This window comes from Paramormyrops kingsleyae, chromosome 6 (genome assembly GCF_048594095.1).
Source record: "Paramormyrops kingsleyae isolate MSU_618 chromosome 6, PKINGS_0.4, whole genome shotgun sequence".
In the NCBI taxonomy this organism is placed as follows: domain Eukaryota; kingdom Metazoa; phylum Chordata; class Actinopteri; order Osteoglossiformes; family Mormyridae; genus Paramormyrops; species Paramormyrops kingsleyae.
In genome coordinates this window covers 19,127,534-19,147,368 of record NC_132802.1, presented here as the reverse complement: position 1 = coordinate 19,147,368, position 19,835 = coordinate 19,127,534, and the positions used below count along the sequence as shown (strand labels likewise).

General features: G+C 40.4%; 2 long non-coding RNA genes across 3 annotated transcripts; one reads left to right on the top strand and one right to left on the bottom strand.

Moving 5' to 3' along the window:
• Positions 1–1,046: 1,046 nt before the first annotated feature.
• On the bottom strand, positions 1,047–15,407 carry LOC111840371 (uncharacterized). The gene is made up of 3 exons (XR_002837395.2): positions 15,127–15,407; positions 14,685–14,763; positions 1,047–1,580 (listed from the first exon to the last, which is right to left on the bottom strand). It is a non-coding gene; the product is annotated as an uncharacterized lncRNA (long non-coding RNA).
• A 42-nt stretch (positions 15,408–15,449) lies between these two features.
• On the top strand, positions 15,450–19,602 carry LOC111840370 (uncharacterized). 2 transcript variants are annotated; one of them, XR_002837394.2, is made up of 3 exons: positions 15,450–16,233; positions 16,703–16,791; positions 17,375–19,602. It is a non-coding gene; the product is annotated as an uncharacterized lncRNA (long non-coding RNA). The 2 variants fall into 2 exon arrangements; XR_002837393.2 differs by having other exon boundaries at positions 15,457–15,686.
• The last annotated feature ends 233 nt before the right edge of the window (positions 19,603–19,835 follow it).

Here is a 19,835-nt window from a genome sequence, read left to right as displayed (position 1 = left end):
AAAGAAAGAGTCCACAATATGCTTGGCACACAAAGGTCTTTGTCTTTGCACTGTCACAATGGTTGATTGAGTCTTTTAAAAGGAACGTCCAGCCTTTGGCTACTCACTGTATCCCTGCTTCAGCTGTATCAGTAGCGGCTGTTCAGTAGTAACCCTTAATCCCATTTCCCAAACACAGCTGAAGAGTATAGGCATGTTAGCTAATTACCAGCTGTCTGAGTTTAAATAATGAGTCTTACATTCAGAAGCCTTGATTCACACTATGGCCTCTTACCCAGAGACAGGATTCAGGTTCACTGTATGCATTGCTATGCCGAATAAGTGGTTATGGAAGGTCAGTGGCTGGTGTCTCCTGTTGTGGTTATGCTAGCAGTTCCTTAAATTGCAATCAGGTCATGTGCATGGTAATGACAGCAATGTGACATTTGGCTACTGAAGCTAGCAGGAAAGAGTTGTACTGCAGTAAACTTTGGTCAGTGGACTGTGACTTTGACTGCTAGGCACTTCTCTTTTTAAGTATTAATAAAGGCGTATTTATTGCATTTGTACTTGTTCTCCATTGTCTCTGTCATCACAAATAGAGCGCAGCGAGTATCGACACTTGGGGAACTGAAAATGGCTGCGCACTCAAAGCTACGGCATCGCAGTATGTCATGGACTGAAAAGAGACAGGGAGGGAGGCCGATTTTGAGAGGAACTGAGCAAATGGCACAAGCAAATGGAAACAGAGTGTTCTTGTGCTTAGGTCTTAATTTGGGAAGTTGAAAATGACACAAGCCCACTCACCACACGTGCATATGTACTGCGAGCACTCTACCCTGAAGTATATAAGTACATGTCAAGTTTTACTCCTTTCTAGTTCAGGAAGAAAATGAGGGCACTCTCAGAGCTGCTAGCGCATAAGAAAGGATGTGTGGGCACCAGTAGGGAGGATGTGGTCATATAATTGTGCTCTGTAAAGGAAATGCATCATGGACCTCCAGCAGAGAATAAGAAAATTACCATGACTTTCTATAACTGACAGAACTCTTATTTCCCCATTTAGATTACCTCATAGGTTACTGTTTATTCGTCTTATAGGATGCTTTTACAATTAGGTTTCAGTTGGGAAAATGATCAACATATTTTTAGACACAGGGTGGGATTACAGTTAAAAATGTCCAAATTACACAGAAGTGTTAATCTTGGCAGAAGAGGCAGTAGGCGATGTTTGGTTTTAGGGTCATAATTATTTTACACTCTCCAGATTAAAAGGTTTTCCAGGTAACACCTGTTCTGCAAGATCATTGTTTACACATAAAAGGGCGGAGTCTATTGTCATTCAGGTCAAAAAAGAACCGAAATGCTACTTGAGTTTGTAATACCCACGAACTGTACTTCCCCATGACTACCCCCACCCCCGCCTTTGCGATTACTGTACTTTTTCAAACAGATATTTCACTACAGAGGGTTCACTGGATGCCAAGCGTGCTTTTGGTTGCCCTCTGTGTTGTGGTGACCCTGTGATCTTTCCTCTGAACGTCGTGTTGTTGCTGTGACCGTGTGCAGAAGGGGAATGCACAGCAGATGCTGGTTGGTGCCTGCGGGTACAGAAAATGACACCAGTGTAATTAATGTAACAGGTGCTGGTGACATGGAGGAAGGGACAAAGATATCCAAAGAAAAAGCACATCGTTCGTCTCATGGGACCACCCACCGAGGGATGTTCCCACAGACGCTCTGTAGTAATGTGCTTCATCCACAATTGCAACAATGTAGCATAAGAAACTATGGATTCCAGAGGTCGTCCAGCAACTTCCCACTATCCACTTTACAATTATGTGTTATTTCTTTTTTCTGTTCTTTGCTCCGTTATTTTACATCTGATTCATTGGCCATCATCTACGCATTTCATTGGTTAGAGACAAAGACAGTTTTGTGCCATCAGATTCAATAATAAAGCCATACACTTGGGAAAAGGCACTTGGGGAATTTTGGCGTGCATCATAACCAACCCTGGGAGACGGAATCACCATTTTCTGGCAATAACAATGAATATTCATTGTTACACACTTGTTACAGGATTGACACTAAGACATAATCACGTCTTATTCTTCAAACTACTAATTGTTTTATTTAACAAGCATGACAATTTTTATGTAAAGGTATTCAAATAAAGTGAGTTCAGATGTCCCATCCATCTCTTGTTATACACATGACAGGTGGAAAGGAGTGAGTTTTTACACTGTTTACCAATGAAATGTTCTAAAACTAGAGGTGTGGAACAGATGTTCATTTGTCTTTTTTACAAGTCCCACCTCCTGGTCGCCACTCAAACGAAACTGTGTATTGTAGCCCACATCTCTGGCCCATGCACCTCCTGGAGACACACACTGCGTGCATATCCTGAGTTGAGTCATCGGGCTGAAGGTACCATGAAAGACAAATATTGACCATCACCAACAAACATAACGACATTTGTTAATGTTCTTACATCTTTGAAACACAAGTGTATGTGTACATTATTCTTTAATTATTACGACATTGCAGCAGGATCTAATCAGACTCATCTGGGCACCTCTCAGTATTAATGTATTATCTGTGTAACAGGGGAGTTTATAGCTATTGAAGAGATCAGGAGCTAAGTTAAGTTTACCTGGGGCTTGAGGTTCTTTTTTTTTGAGTGTAATGTATATTATTTGTTATTAAGCAATTATTCATCAGTAAATGAATGATAGATGAGGGACAATTAACCATGCAGCATGGTAACTATTTCGGAAAAAAAAAAGACTTGATTGAGTATTTTTGGTTACACCTGGATCCATTTAACCGTGCCATTAGCCACATTGTCCTGAAGTGTGCTCTGCGATGACATTTCAGGGTGTCCCTGAGCTTTCCCAAGGTCTCCCTCAGGTGGCACTCAGACGCCTATCCGAGGTCCCTCTGAGTAAAGCAGTCAGAATATTGCTTTATGGTTGCTCCTTTTAACATTAGATCCCGAGAGGTATGTCAGGGCTGGACGCTCGTGAGAAAGTAGGATTTGAGCTGCCAGTTCTGACTCAAACGAGGATTAGGGAGCCTGGACTCCTTTCCATCATGCTGTGTTGGGTCGATCGGCTAAAGCACTGACAGTCCCTCAATATCGCTTCAACAGGAAATTCTTTGTAATATCTCTAGCAGCAGTAATATCTGTAACTCAGCTGTTAACTTTCCTTGACCTTTTGTTTGGGGGGGGGGGGGGGTAAAGGTTTACCTTTCTGATTTTACAGTGTTTGCCGTTGTAACGGCTAACGAACAAGGTGCATGGTTACATATTATTATTCAAATGACGCTTTCCAGCTGTCGGCTTCACAGTCCCCACCCACTCACTTTCCCTCCGATTCCTTGACGCACGTTGGCTTTTTTAAAACGTGCACTTGTCAGGAACCCGATATGAAAATCCCCACAGCTGGCATTCCCCATTCTGGCTGTATCTTACCCGATGTCTTAGTAATATGTTTTACCAGGATCGCTAACCATGTAGCTCCCTCTTGAATTAATGCCTTTGAATTCTGTAATTGAGTCATTCACTAAAAAGCAAGATGCATAAAGAACCTGCTTACAGCTACCGGAAACTGAAAAGGGTAAGCATACGAATGAAATAGGCAAAGTAAACTCAAATGTAACACTGTAAAAACAACCTAGGGGCAGGAATATCCTTGTTTATTTTGTTTCCAGATAATTTTTTTCAGACAAGCTTTTACGTCTATCTATCTATCTATCTATCTATCTATCTATCTATCTATCTATCTATCTATCTGTCTGTCTGTCTGTCTGTCTGTCTGTCTGTCTGTCTGTCTGTCTGTCTGTCTGTCTGTCTGTGTTTGTCATAGAGGAAAGTGACATTTCAGTGAAACTCCACTGTGGGACGTCTTTCCTGCACAGTGAAGGGGCAGACATTTTGCATGAATACGGGAAATACCTAAGGTGCAGCACCTTTCTCACAAACTTCCATGCACAGATGATGAGCAGAAAAACCAAGTTTGTGGCTGAGACAAAAAGGCACGTGAGTAGCTTACATGCCGAAATTGATAACAGTGGGGATCTTTGGTACAGTTTTTATAATGGACAATAGGAGGTTTCTATGTCAATAATTCATCACACGCTGAACACTTCTACCTTTATACAGCAGATAAAAATCTGAGATGAGTGTCTTTCTGTTAAGTCCATGACTGACTGATGTCACGACCTTCCTTCTGGGGGAAAAAGAGGCTTTTCTGAGAACTACCATTGGCAAGGTTGAGTGCTTTAGCAGATGTTTGGTGTCCTTATTGAAATACAAACACTTGAGTAATGATAATGAGGTGATTATTATCAAGGGGATTTCCAGCTCTGACACCAATGCATCTCATTCCAAAAAATACCTAGAACATGGATAAGCAGGCAATGAAATATCCAGGTGCAAGCTGAGGCTCAATCTATGCTTTTCTTGGATTCACGCAATGACATTCATCTGCCAACTATTCATACATCCTTGTTGCTATTAATGGGAGAAAGCTTTGGTTGGTTAGCTTAGGATTGCCATGCTAGTATACAGTACCATTTAACCTAATAGTAATTAATGGGGAGTGGATTCAGCTGACCAGTACTTGACATCAGACCGTAATCACACCCAACTTCAGGTTTGCAGCTTATTTCCATAAGTGCACTGTCTAGTGGACATTCATCACATTGGTTAACAGTTGTGCATATTTGTGGGTGCTTGTTTTTGCTGCTTCCCTGCACCTAGCACAACTGGTGTGTTTGCAGTAGCTGTAGCAGATCTCACTATATGGGTTGGGGTGGTGTGTGGTCCAGCGAGCTAAGCCTGGGCAGAACAGTCACACGTTCCCCCATCCCCCCCAGTCTAAAATAGCTTTTATTTTAAAGACATATTTCTATTTAGTTTTTATATATTTTAGCTAGTAGTAATTTCTATTTAAGTTTTAGTCATTTTATTTCTATGGATAGAGTGAAAGCTGAATGTATCTTTAAATAATCCTATTTGAAAATACACTGCACATTATGTATTAATTAGCAAAATATGTTCCAGATATTATTAATGGTGATTCAAGATAACAAATCAATACTTTAGCTCAATAGTATTAAACATTGCAATGGAAAGTGCTTGACATTTGTTTTTATTTTATTTCAGTTAGTTTCAGAAACAATATGTATTTTTTTTCCGTATGTTGCGTAAATATTTCTTTATAGTTTTAGTTTTTCCTTAACTTTCCGCATTCATTGTCCTCGTATAGCAAAATTAAAATTTTCTCAAAAGCTGTGTATTTATGATACATGTTGTATCGTCCATGAATTGTAAACTAATATTTATAGCACAAGGCACAAGAATGGGAGCAGCCTGTACAGGATACCAGTGAGATATATATGCATGACTAATAAATCCATCATTACTTAGAGATTTATAATGAGACACATTCTTGGATGAAATGTTATAATATTTTCCTCATAATTCCAGGAACTTTTATTGGCTTCATGCCCTTATCCTCATGTGAAATATGGACTGACCAAAATAGAGACAAGACTGCAATGTGACAAACACTGTCCACTGGGCAGAATGTGAGATGCGGACCAGGTAGCATGTCACGAGGGGTGTCCCAATGTGTCCAATGCACAACAGACCATCTGACGGGGGGGGTGTTTGAGTCACTAGCAGGAGTGAGCTGTTGGGGGGTGTTGGGCGCAGTTGTGGCAATGGAAGTGAGAATGACGCAGTTGAAACCAGGCAGAGTGAAGCATGACTAGTGGTCCATCAAGAAATGCGTAAGTCTTTTGCACATGTGGCCAAAGGGGAAGTTAGAGCAGTCTGCACATTTGTGAGAAGTTCAGGCTACATCGTGTTAATTTTAAGAGGTATAGTTGCCATACTGTCATATCTCAGTTTTGTTTTGCGGACTGTTGTTTTAGTAGGTGGCTTTGAAGTTAGGGGGACCTTCAAGTGATGGGCTTACAGTTACAGTTTAAAAGAGGGGTTTAGGAGATGGGGCTACGAGAGTGTAATGACCTGGAGAAAAATCCATTAAATCCAGTAATAAACAAGGCAAAATAATGCCAAGATAAATATAGGGAAGTGATTGTAATTCATGAAAAATGGGGCCAAGCTAATGAAAGATCCCTGATCTCAGTAAAAAAAGAATAGTTCAACAAAGGTGAAAAAAACATATTGCTCAGACCCAAAACTTTTTACCTTATTCAGATGGAAATGTTCAGTGGAACAATTCAAGCAAGTCGTTCAAAAGCGCAATGGCCTGACTTGAACACTACTTGCCCTCACGACCAGCTGAGACTCGATCATACTACATGAATAAAAATAACGGAGACATCCCCCAAACGTCCTGCATAAAAACACTCAGTCCTCAGCACTGCCACGAGTGGTGTGACCTTTTTTTAAAAAAAAAAAACGCAGGAAACTGTGAGACAATGATATCGCTGTGCTGTCCGTGAGCTGTACTTCGGTGGAGGAAAAAGAGGAAATGCCTTGTGAGGCTACAGCCGACAGCCAACACGCATGAGTCAGAGATGGCGTTCGTCCTGACCCTGGATAGAAATCAAACCGAAAGCACAGTGCTGGCCCCTCGAAGGAGCAGCCGTGAGCAGACACCTCTGCAATGCCTTCGCTCCCCAACTCCCGCAGTACTCGGGCCCCTTGTGATATTTCCTGCCTCCCTTCCTGTGGGACCATGGGAAAGGGCTCAAGAAGAGCCCCACACCCTACTTGACACTTCCTGCTCTGAGACGTGGGCACACCACATAGCAACCACTGAAAAGGGAGCCGATGGTGAAATAGCTTCCTAAATCATCTTCCTGTTTAACTACTGTGAGCTCTTACCTCTCACAACATCCATGGAATGTTTTTATAAATAAATTTATATAATATACTATATTGTACTAATATGCATACTGTGCCTCTTATTTCAGGGTATACATTACATTTTTACTGTGGGTATTTCATATCTTGCTTCCTTGCATATTATCATGCTGACTCTCCATTTTGAAATAATGGCAAAAGGAACCATTCTGTTACTATGTGTATTTTTTTTAACAAACCCGGTTTAACCTAAACCTAAAACTAAACCCGAGAGGAAAAAAGGAAACACCACATTTATGGGTAACGCTGCAGCTTTCTAAATAAATACAGGGGCCCTTGAGGACCCCGTTGTTCACTCTTGAACCTCAAATTGTATAAGTCGTGAACAGTTAAGAATGTTCTGGTTCCAAAACCGTTGTCTCGGATTCCCTAGGGTGTTGGCCGCCTGTTGTTGTTGCTGTTTCTTTCGTTTTGACCCTTCCTGTACTCTTAAATGTGCTTCCTAGGTGCACCGGAGGGTTGTGAGGGTTTAAATGGAGCTATTTGCTCTCATGTGACAACAGTGGCAGTGGACTTTTCATGCCCACGTCCCCAAGACCAACCAGAAACAGGAAGAGAGAAGGAGTAGATCTCTAGATCTTCAATGTAGTATTTCATAAAGAAACAAGCTAGTCTTATACATATAATGAACACGGAATGTTACTGGTTTTATCATCTGTGTTACAGCACAAAAAAGCAACCTTCATTTTCTGAAAGCTTTAGAAAAACTGTAAATAGTTTGAGAGAATGAACACAACTGTTGAAACCACACAAAAGTTCTTTATAAAGTACACTACTGAATGACGTCACTCTAGTTCTAAGTCATTAAATGAATATACATTCAAAGTGGGTTCATTCAAAGAATATCATTGTAACATTCCTGCTAACATCCTAACTGGCTGCATATACAATGGATTCCACTGGGTCCATTCCTCAGTTTGTAGAGATGCAGAAATAAGAGGTCATGCTTAACTAAAGACTGCTGACTTTTAAATGGGTCTTTAAATGGCTACTTAAATAGCCAAAGTCCTTCATCTGTTGAACTAAAATGAATAGGAGAAGGAGGCCAGATAAAATTTGACCCCACTCATCACTCAAGGGAACAGCACCACCCCTGGTGAACACCATGCGTCCATCAATTTTTTTTTCTTGAAAAATTGATAGCTACAGTATACCCAGAACCATTGATATATTAATTTAGTTTTTGTTAATGCATGAGTGTCAGATTGAATTCCTGGTAGACTGGGAATCTGCTGGTCTTCATTCCATCCCATGCCCCCAATTTAATTGGTTTGAAAAGTAGACACTTGTGAGCGCTAATTATATTGATGTTTTCCTTCTAAAAATAGAGAATTTAAATTATCTTGAAAAAAGGCAACAAACCCTCATACTCCCTCCAACATGTCTGAGGGTGTTGTTCCATAAGTGCCAGGATTGTCTGAGAAATTTAGAAGAATCTTCTCCAAGCACAATATCCCAGTGCCCTTCAGACCCAGCAACACTCCCAGACAGAGGCTGGTTCATCCCAAGTTCAAAACTCCTAAGTACAAGCTGAGCAATGTGCTGTCTGCTGTGCAATGCAGTGAGGAACGTTCGGCTTATACATAGGAGAGAATAAGCAACCACTCCACAGACGTATGACACAACACAGGAGAGCCAGCATGTCAGGACAAAACTCAGCTGCACATCTGCACTGAAGGAGTAGGGACACTCTTTTGAGGATACAAATGTGCACATTTTGGACAGAGAAGACAGGTGGTTTGAGAGGGGAGTAAAACAGGCCACATGCAGTTGGAACGACCATCACTGAACAGAGGTGGAGGCTTAAGACACCAATTATCAGCCACCTATAACGCAGTCTTGAGATCCCTTCCCTGGTGTTTTAAATGTGAAGGGCAACCGCATTGGCACATTGGCTCAGGTGGAACCAAGGTTTCACATCATGATCCACACCTTGCCCCAAGTGACCCTAACGACCCGTTGGACAGCAGGGTGTATCAACAACCACTTTCAAGGTGACGACCCTACTAGAGGATAAATACCTGGAACTTCCCATCAGACTTTTAGAACTGAATTAGCCTTTCGGATGAGAGGTGGAATGTCGTCAAGAAATTGATAAAGAATTCCAGTTGCCTTAAATTCACCCCGTTAAGATGATCATGTCATGGATGACTGAGAACCTACACAGACTCCAGAGAGACTCCACATAGTCTCTTGTACGCTGTTATGGTCTTTAGACCTTCCGATGTTTCAAAACCAAAAACATGCATTATAACATCTCTCTTGCCTGGTTTTGCAAGAATCCCAAGATTATTTTGCAAGAAAGATGATTCAATCTGTCTAGACTAGTTTCCTTAAATAAAATGTTGCAGTAACATATGTGGAAATTCATTAGTTTATTTATTTATTCAAAATTTATCTATTTGGAAATCAGCATTTGATCCACATTAGAGAGAGAGAGAGAGAGAGAGAGATATAAATAATCTCTAATATTCTCTGGCACAGCCACCACGCATCCACACTTCTTTGCTTATACTGCCCCCTGGTAACAGAAGGTTTCCTCTTTTAAAGAGCCACATTATTCATCCACATTCTACAGCTGTCTATCCAGTAAAGGGTATCAGAATGCCTGGAGTCTACCTTGGAAGCATAGGGGCAATGTGAGAGATCCCCTAAATCAGATCCCAGCCTATTGCAGGGCATTCGTTACAGGAAATTTAGAGACACCAGCAGGAAATGCATCCAAGCCTGGGAGAACATAAAAATGTGATAGCCAGGGGATTCCACTGCCCAGTCCTGAAGCTGTATGGCTGCAGTGACACCCTCCTTCGCTTCAAACTGTGGTGAAATCATTGACTTTTGGCATCACTTTTTAAATTCCAGCACTCTAAATTGCCATTTTCAAATATGCCTAGCATACTATCACGAGGGTAATAAAGTCCTTGTAGATGTCCATGTTTGGGAAAGCAATTTACAAATAAACATGTCTCCTCTTATTGAAAGTAAATATTCAAGAAATATTTAAATAACTTGAAGGTAACACTACTCATACTCAGTTGTCCAGGAATCTCCCGGAATCTCTCGTAAGTTAATACATCTTGAACCTGCATTTTATGTTGTGTATATACTCTAATCGTCTGGTTTAAATACAACAGAATATGCGGTGCTGTGTGTTCAGTGAACCTGAACTGTCATGGTCAGTTTTGGGTGTAAACTATTAATATCAGACATTCAAATGCTCACCCTCAAAAAGCAGCACAACTGCATAAACAGTACCAGCCCAAACCATGCCTATTTACTATTTAAGTATTCCTTGTTTTCTATCATTAGTTTCGGATTGCCCATTTATTTTTGACAAAAAAAAGCTAAGCACAGTATGGGGTCACAGTGACCTGGAAGGCTACCCCGAGACGGATATAAGTACAAGGCAAGATACACTCTAGACACACTTTCATTCACCAAAAGTGATTCAAAGGGTTGTATTTTTAACCGGAGTGCCGAGACGAAATCCATACAAGGATGTGGTGAACATACCAGACGGGGCAGCGCGAGGCAACGACACCACCTGCTGAGTGCTCAGTGTAAAATAAACTGACGGAGTGACAGTGTGACGCTCATCGTCCAAGGCAAAATGAAAGACACCTACATGCGTAAAATACGAAAATAAAGCATCCGGTATTTGCTCATTGTTAAGCGGGGTACTCATCTTATCCCCGCAGGCGGTCAACGCGTTCGCTCCGCGCGGTGCGCGCGTGGGAGGGTGAGAGCGCGTGAGGAGAGGGCAATGATCGTCTGAGCGGAGCCACGTGGGCTGACAGGCTGCTTTCTAAGAGTTACGGTGATTGTGGTAAATCGTGTACGTGTGGCTGTATTTATTTAAGGCGGGAGCTCCTCAAAAGCCAGCAGAGTATATCCTTTATATTTTCAAAATTTTGCTGCATAGTGAACGTGACCGCGGGTGTTAACCAGGAAGCTGCACGTCACTTCGATCCTGGAGGTGCAGAGGAAGCTCCACTGTGCTACCCGACTACGCTGTGGAAGCCGAAGCAGGAAAGGTTAGCGACACGGTAACGGAGCCCGGGGAAGATTCCACAAAGCTGGATTCATTAGCCAGATAACTTAAACCAAATGTAAGGATTGTCCAATAGAAATGTGTCTTGCCTCTCATCCTATTGGACAGTTTTTACGTTTGGCTTAAGTTATCAAACTAATACCCCCCAGGAGTGTAAGGTGACAGCCAGGTCACACGTTTTGGCAAAACATCCTCGTGTACTGGCAAACATTTGCAGCATTTCAAAAAGAAGGCACCAAACATATATTTCGTAAATTATAACACAGTGGAACAAGGGTAGGCAACCCTGAAGTAGAATACATGCTAAGATGTATACGTTCCCGGTAATGTACTTGTTATTCTTTAATTTAATCTATAAATAAGCGCGCGTTATAAAACCGAAACGGCTCGCCTGTAAATAATATCGGTCTGTAATTTAATTTCTTATTTTTCTCTCCACAAGAGTGCGCCAATGTGCTCCTCTAGACTCACATTTGCGTGGACGAGGAATTAAGAAAATGTCAAGGTGATCTAAAGGGTATATTTTAAAAGGTCTTTCTATACTCGAGGTTTGCTAGTACTAAATCATTTCAATGGCAAGCGTTACCTTGACATTCCTGTTCATGACTGTGAGATTTGTGTATGTTATTAATAATAAACTTATTGATTTATGCTTAAAAAAGAAAATTCTATGTACATCCCTGAAACTAATATCTGTTGTTTTAATCTGTTTATGTTATTCAGATCGTTTATGTAAAAGAAATACAACGATTAATATTATTCAAGCACAGTTCTAGTTTGAAGTGTAAACTTGAATAATGTGCATATATTTTAATTTTCAAAAAGACATTTTAGAGGATCTGCCTTCAAAAGCTATAAGTATTACAAGTACATTGCCTGGCTAAAGGATCAATAAAATATTTAGCCAGGGAAAAAAAATCAGTTAATGTTGGAAAACATGCCAGTAAATGTAATAAGGTTATGTAATACTTTGTTATGTAATACCTCTCATTTACATATATTATTATTGACATGCAAAGCAGCTTTGAGACCATATAAGAGGTGTCTAGCTGTTGAATGGCACTGGAAAGGACTGACTGAGTTATTCTGTGTGTGTGTGTAATGAACTGCTTTCAGCGATGCACAAGTTTCCATTAGACCAATTCGCTGAAATTTTGTAGCCGTGACACGGTAGGGGTACCCATGCTGCCATTATAAAATTTAGGCTTTCTAAAATTATGCCACCTATCTGCTTATTATTTCTTAACTGGAGCTCCAAAGGTGAAACTGGAGAAGGACTGTGGTGACTTATCCTCCTGAAGGCATGGGGCAGAAAACACTGCGACACCAGCTCAAGTGTCTGGCAGTCAGATTTGCCAAGATGTCTAGGGGTGGCAGTATGGGGAAATCTTTCAGGCCATCCTGTCTCGCAGGTGGTCCTTCAGATAAGCCTATGCTGTCCCTCCTAACAATATCAGTGCGCGGATGGAAGGTGGACAGTGATCCGTCAATTCAAAATATCTACCTAGATATAGCATAACTTTGCCAGAATATGTTGCATAAGTGAAAGCAGTAATAAAATTATAGTGTATGGTCAAAAATGGAGAGCCTTCAGCTGTCTAAGGAAATGAAAATCATGGACCCATTTAATAATAATAGAAAACCTTACAATGTTTATTATGGCAAAGGCAGTTCTAGGGGGGGGGAGCAGTGGCCCTCCTAAGTACATATGCTACTTGGGTCTGAAATAAATGCATTATTATTATTACTATTATTTACATTCATACACATTCATATTTACATTCAGTTTTGTGCACTGGGAACAGGTGAAACACGAATGTAAACACATTTTTATGATGGCCTCTTAACATAGGTGCGCTGGGTGCATGAGTCACTTCGGTTGGTGAAAAGCGAAGTGAATGACAGAAATAAATAAATCAAGCTTGTGGACGTAAGACAGTCTAAACAAGAAATCGGAGTGTATTACATATTGATAAAAGCTGTAAAATGTGACTCCGAAGCATTACATAAATAACTGGTTGTTAATTGGTTTTCAAAATTGTATTTTGATCCTTAGTGATGGCAATCCAGTGTAAGTAATTCTTTGAGGACATTAAGGTCAAATGTATCTGTCCCCTAACAGAACAACTCTCCCCAGATTGGTCGTCCCCCCCCCACTGAATTGGGCTACACCTCCACTGCTTCTGGCTATGAATCCAAGCTCCTAAATCTGCAAACTGTGTTGGATTCTGGCTCTCAGGGACCAGAACTGGGAAACCCTGTCCTAAAGCCTATTCCTAAGCCCAAGAGTTGTAAACAACAAGGTGGTTCTTTCAACAAACCACCTTTCCCCCCAGACAAAGGGTTTGCACCTGTTATCCAGTGTAAACAGAGTGCCATGCATAGGTTGCAGGCGATTGGCCATCAATAGTCACGGCTCTCTGGGAACTCTGGGGCACCAGCTTGGCCTGGCAGCCCATAAAACTGCTGCCTAGGGGAAGTGGATGAGCCTGTGGCAGAAGATGGTGGTCAGCAGCTGCTGGGTGCAGCAGTAAATCACTCAGGCAGGTCCACAGATGGTGAAGTGTGATGTCCAAAGCGAAACATGTAATGGCTATATGTGCTGGTGCAGGTACATAATGTCATTTTAAATGCACCTTATACATCTTCTGAACTCTTTACCTGAGATAACAAACTATTATAAGGAGGCAAAATTCCTTGGCCTCATGGTACAAATAATATATTTATTGTGTTGTGTGTATGTGTGTGTGCATGTAATGTATGTATGTGAGTGTTTGTGTGTGTGTATATATATATATATATATTGATTAATTAACCTAATTAGTTTTTAAAAGTCAGTGAGATTATTGATCAGCTATACGAGGTGAGCTAGTGGTTGAGTCAAAAAGTACATGGCTGGACTGATGGAAATAATGGGGTGATTTTAGCAGAGGTTTTGAAATGGCTAAGCTAACACACTCTGACAGGCATAATAGTTTTACACCAACATAAAGATCAATTAAACATAATTTTCTTTGGCTGCCTAAGACTTTTGCACAGTACTGTGTGTGTGTGTATATATATATATATATATATATATATATTATATATATGTGTGTGTGTGTGTGTGTGTGTGTGTGTCTGTCTGTGTTTGTTTATATATATATATATATATGGTTTCATGCTAATGGTACTGTCATATCGTATCACAGCTGATAATTTCTTTACTTTGCTAAAACTGCCAAAGGAACTGAAACAGGAAACACCACCCAAGCTAGTTATGGGACCATAACTAAACCAGGAAATAATAGCAGTGTTTTAAAGAATGGATTTTAGATTGTACACATCCTAAATATTGAAACACGATTGGTTGCGGTGTTGCAGTATAAAAATCAATACACTGAGTACACCTGTATCAACTGGAAGAATTAAACGAAACATGAATACACTCAGTCTTTCAGCTTGACATTTGAAGTGAATTTTGTAGGTGACATGGCATGTAAAAAAGTCATATCACACTAGCTGTACTATGCACTTAATCCAAAGAATGTTACCTCTAAGTGTGACAAAGTAAGCAAATCAGTTGTGCACAGGCTTCTACCTGCACTTTGACATATGAAGGAAGAAGAACAGAGTATTATTAATTGCACTGAATACTATGTGTAACTATTTTTCCCATTTAAGACTCTTATGTGACGTATATCACCCCTTGAGAAAATCCCTGAACCCCAACTATTCCAGGAGTGCTGCACACTGGCTTGCGCTCACCTTTGACCCCAGAAAAAGTTGCTCTTTGTCTTCAGCGGAGAGCAGCCGAGTATGCATAAACTAAAGAATGTCTATGTACCTGTAATAGAAAAAAAAGCTTTAAAAATGCAAAAATGTTAATTTCACAGTTAGTTGTTCATTGATGTTTTACTTAATTTCGCCATGATAATTTATCAAATATACACGTTTGGTATTATCCGGTCTAAATATGTAACAAATTGGATTTTACATAAATAGCTCTAGCGATCATACGTACAGCTCAAGTACATGGAACGAATTGTGGTAAGTTTTATTAGGTTCCTATTGCAAACGTGAATTTGCTTGTAGACGTTTTTATCCCTCGAATTTACAGGTTAAAATTTGTTAATTTGTATTTCCATTTTGCCACGCGATAAGGCTAAATTCAACCGGAAATTAAAAATTTAAGTGAAAGTCATACAACCGTGGTTCTCCGAAGCTGCAGTGGCAGACCCCGATCTACCGCGCGTTTCCGACCACGCAGGAAAATCTGAGAATGATGTTAGCCGTAATTATCGCTGTTAACGTTTATTATTGATGTGCAGAAAGAATGGCAGGTTATCCACAGTGAAAGACGCAGGATTACGGCCTCCGCAGCTTTTTATTTCAGGAACTGACTTTTCCCCTTGTTTTACAGGCAGCCTTATGGGCGTACTGACGTCATGCACCGGGATTCCAAAAGCGTCAGTAAGGATCCGTATTGACGTAATCGGAGAGACAACCCCCAGTGTTTTGACCAAGATCAACGTCTCAATGGGTTTTTTCTCTTACGAGGGAGGAAGAGTCGTCCGGTGTAACAGGGTGGAAAAGTGGCGTACTTTCAGAGGAAAAGCGCCAAAGCATTAGGATCAGATTTCAAGTGGAGCGCAGTGTTTATTCCCTCTGCGCTCCGCTCCCTTTTAAGGATGCCAATAACATATAAAGTGAAAAAAAAGAAAGAGGAGTATTCAGGGGAAAAGGATGAGTGATGCGGGGGCTGGTGCGGTAGGTTCCGGTCTCGTCTGCGTTTGCCGTGTTAGTTTTTACAGGCAAGTAAGTTGACTTGCTGTGTATAAACATTTAATCTACAACTTACATGTTATATAAGACCATTATTTTATAATACGACATATATATGGACAAAAGCGTCTGCTAAATAAAAGTAATCTAACAAACGTAGCATGCGGATGTTGTGTGGGGGCGTCATTAGTTCCTCTTTTGAGCAACGATTATTTATTGAATATTAATAATGAATGTTTCTGGATCTATGGTATTTTTAGGAAGCCGTTGTAAAATCTCATAATCCTGACTTCGGATATTTTGGTTCCATCTAGTATTTATATGCCTTGGTAGCTACCGCGCTGCTGTCGGAAACTGGCGTCGGTCTTTGACAGCTGCGTCTGTTCTCGTGCGGCGGAGCCTGTGAGGGCGGCCGCCTCTGCCCCGTCTGGCCGAGCTGATATGCCTGCATGAGCTGCAAACCCCAAAGACCAACCTAGCCCGTAGCTTTGGGAGAAAAAAAGCAGGATTTTGTTCTCCCATTCACTATGGGGTAATTAAAACACTTTAATTTCACCAGACCTATCTTATTTTTTGGTATTTTCACTGAAAAGTGTAGCTTTACTAAACGTGGGCGGTCATACAACGTTTTTAAAATTCACTCGTGTGCCTTTCTGTGTGTGGATTCTTAGTCTCTTGCAGTCCCACTTGCATTTAGTATTGGGTAGTTAACTTGCTTTTCCTTTGTCAGCATCGAAATTCTCCCTAGTTAAGATGAATGTGCTCAATACACAAGTAGGAGCTGGAACCTTGAATTGCATCAGTGATTATGTTTTGCTTGTTTTCCAAGAGTTTAGTTGGCTCAGGGAATCACTGGGAGAGAGGCATTGTCTGGCTTTCTAAACTAATCTGATAAAGGGAGTTAAACTGGGATGTGGCACAGCAGGCTTGAGATTCCCCCGGGGACACAAGTGTGTTGATTGATGCTGTTGCACTCTCTGAAATGTCACCAACAATTGCAGAGCCGATACTGACAGGCGTGGATGACATGGACCCCATGGCCTGGGTGCTGAAGAGTGGACAGCAGTCATGGACAGGAACATGATCGCAGGTCTGTTTACTCTTCATAAAGTAAGATGGGGAGCTTGGGGATCTGTAAATACTGGCTGTAGGATGTCAGGTTTCTGAAGGATCACAAATAAAATGGCAAGTCAAACCTAATAAATAGGCAGGGATCTGTGGGTCAGTAGGTGAAACGCTTCTCCTAATCACTAACCATCCATCTTCTACCAGCTTATCCTGGCTAGGTTTGGGGGGCTGGAGCCTATAGCAGGCAGCTTCAAACTGGGGTACACCCTGTCCAGTCCATGGCAGAGCATATTCTCATAACCACACATTATGGTTAATTCAGAGGCTCCAGTTAGCCTGTTAGCATTTAGCTATGGTGGAAATCCGTGTGATAAGGGAATCATGATGAAAATTCCACGCACACAAAGCGGGGATGGGAATCAAATCCCCAGTCCCTGCGGTGCTGTTCACTGAGTCACCACGCTGCTCCTGCTGATAAGTAAATCAGTTAAAATCAGGTGCATGTTGTGCAGCACTGTAATCATCGTTGCCATAAGTCACATTTTTGTGTACACCAACAATCCACTTTTCTGCAACTCTAACATTATTGCATTTTTTTTTTTCAGGAAATTACTCTTTCATCGCAGTAAGGTGTCAGCCATGTGTCCTACATGCCGTCCCCTGCAAATATGGAGGGTGTATGTAACATTAGACAGGCATGCAGTGTTTCAGTATTCTGGACCTTTTGCACAATTTTAAAGAATGTTGAAAATATTTTCAAATATGCAATGAAATTTTGTCAGTAATTATGAAGTAAACCATGCATTGTATTGGTAAATTTGATTGCAATCGGTGACTGACCTGGGCTTCAAACTTGGTTGTATTTTTTTGAATGTGGATTCTTTAGAAATAAACAAATTTGTATTTGCTTTTTACATGTATATTGAAAAAACGTCACCTGTGTTAGTGCTTTCAAGTGACACTAAACTAATGGCACTAATCACAATACTACTGTTATTACAGACATTACAGACAAAAATCCCCCTATAGCCTACTGTGGAATGTTTCCATCTTTGAAGCTTAATAAACAATGAGCATTAGAATACGTCTAATCTACAGTGTGCATTGTCGATATGGATATTTCTTGTCTGTATATATTTTGAGTATTTATTATTATGTAGTAAAGGTATCATAAAATATACCTTTATTATATATATATATATATATGTATATATATATGTGTATATATATATATGTATATGTATGTATGTATGTATGTATGTATATATATATGTAACCCCAAGTTAAGTTATGTCAAAGTGAATACTGTTGTCTATTTTGTAAAATGTATTAGACAGTATCCTAATGCTCAGAAGTCGTTTTCAACATGTTGAATGCAGAAGTAAGCAGGAATAAAGATCTGATTGGCTCTGATGCGAGATGTGAATGAGGGCTATCCTGTGTGGTACAAACCAATAGAAGAGCTACTATGGCACGAATTGCAGATAATCCTGATCATCATGGGAGTAATGTGCCACAGTCAGACTTGTCGGTCCTGCCCATCCCACAGACACGTATGCAACCGCCCACGTGATGCAACAGAAAACAGGATTTATTGGACCAGGAGACCTTCCCATGCTCTAAGGTTGGCACTTTTGTGCTGATCTCCGCGGTAGACAGGGGTCAGCACAGACATTCTGACTGGCCTGCTCATGCGAATCAGGGCTCTGTGTGTTCATGGTTATCTCCTCCTTGCACCACTTTTAGTAGCTTCTCATCATCATGACCATGAGCACCATAAGCTTCGCCATTTTCTAAATACTCTGGCCCAATTGTCTGGCCATAGTGATTTTGTCCTTGTCAAAGTTACTCAAATCTTAAATCCCTGCCCCATGTCTCCTGCCTTCAACATGTTGACTACGAGTACTGAATATTATTTTACCAGCTAATTTATCCCAGACCATGACACACATCATTTTAACTAGATGGTCGACATTATAGCGATCACCACCAGCACATGGCCAAATATTGACTTCTAATGCTTTTTAAAATATTGGCATAGCCAGTGAGGAAGAAATTCAAATAACTTATATTGCTTAAGTTCCATAGCTCTGCAGTCAGGATATGGATGGGTGAATGTAGCATGTACAAAGAATTATGTGATAATTTGGGGATATTTATGCCGTGTTTTCCCATAGGCAAAGTTTTGAGAGGTTTTCATTCCCAGTTCTCGAACTCTTCACTGTGTACATACTGTCCAGCTCATTTTCACCTGTTAATAATTCTGACTAAGTGCTTAAGCGCTTAGTCAGAAGGAATATATGGACAGACAGCTGACTAGAACTAGGAATGAAGACTTCTGAAACAAATGGTAACTGATGGCATACAAAAATATCAAGCAAAAGAAATTATGAATTCGATCATAACTCTCATAGTGAAGTCAATTTTGACGACTGTATTCTGTTATCAGGAGAGTAAATTGAGTGATTGCGGACTCAGTACGTGGACAAAAGATATGTCCTAACAGAAGTATATATGTCCCCATTTGGACTTCTGTGTTAAATATAATGTTTCAATATTTTTGTTTTAACAGTAAATGAAGGCAGCCTGTAAATGTCAACCATCTCTAGTCAAGCCTTTGATGATACTGAAAGCTAAAACATATACTGTCAATTGAGTTTTGAATGTGCAAGGACAGCATTGTAACTGTGAAATATGGTGTTAATAGATGAGTATTAAAACGGATCTCAGAATTTTGAGACACACTGCCCTCGTCCTCCAGCTTAAGTTGTTGAATATTAAACATATAAATTACGACCATGAAAATGTCCCAGAAATAAAACCTTACCATTTACTCATGTGCCTTTTTGCGTGTGGATTCTTAGTTTCTTGCATTTCCACTTGCATTTATTATTGGGTAGTTAACCTTTATCAGTATTGAAAGGATGTATCCTGTTCCTACTTTGGACGAAACTTTCGTGGTTTAGTTCAAGTACTGTACTTTGAGCTACCTTTGTAATTAAACATATTTTGTATTACTAAGAAACAAGTTACGAACTCTGCACGTGAGGACTGATAATTTAAAAA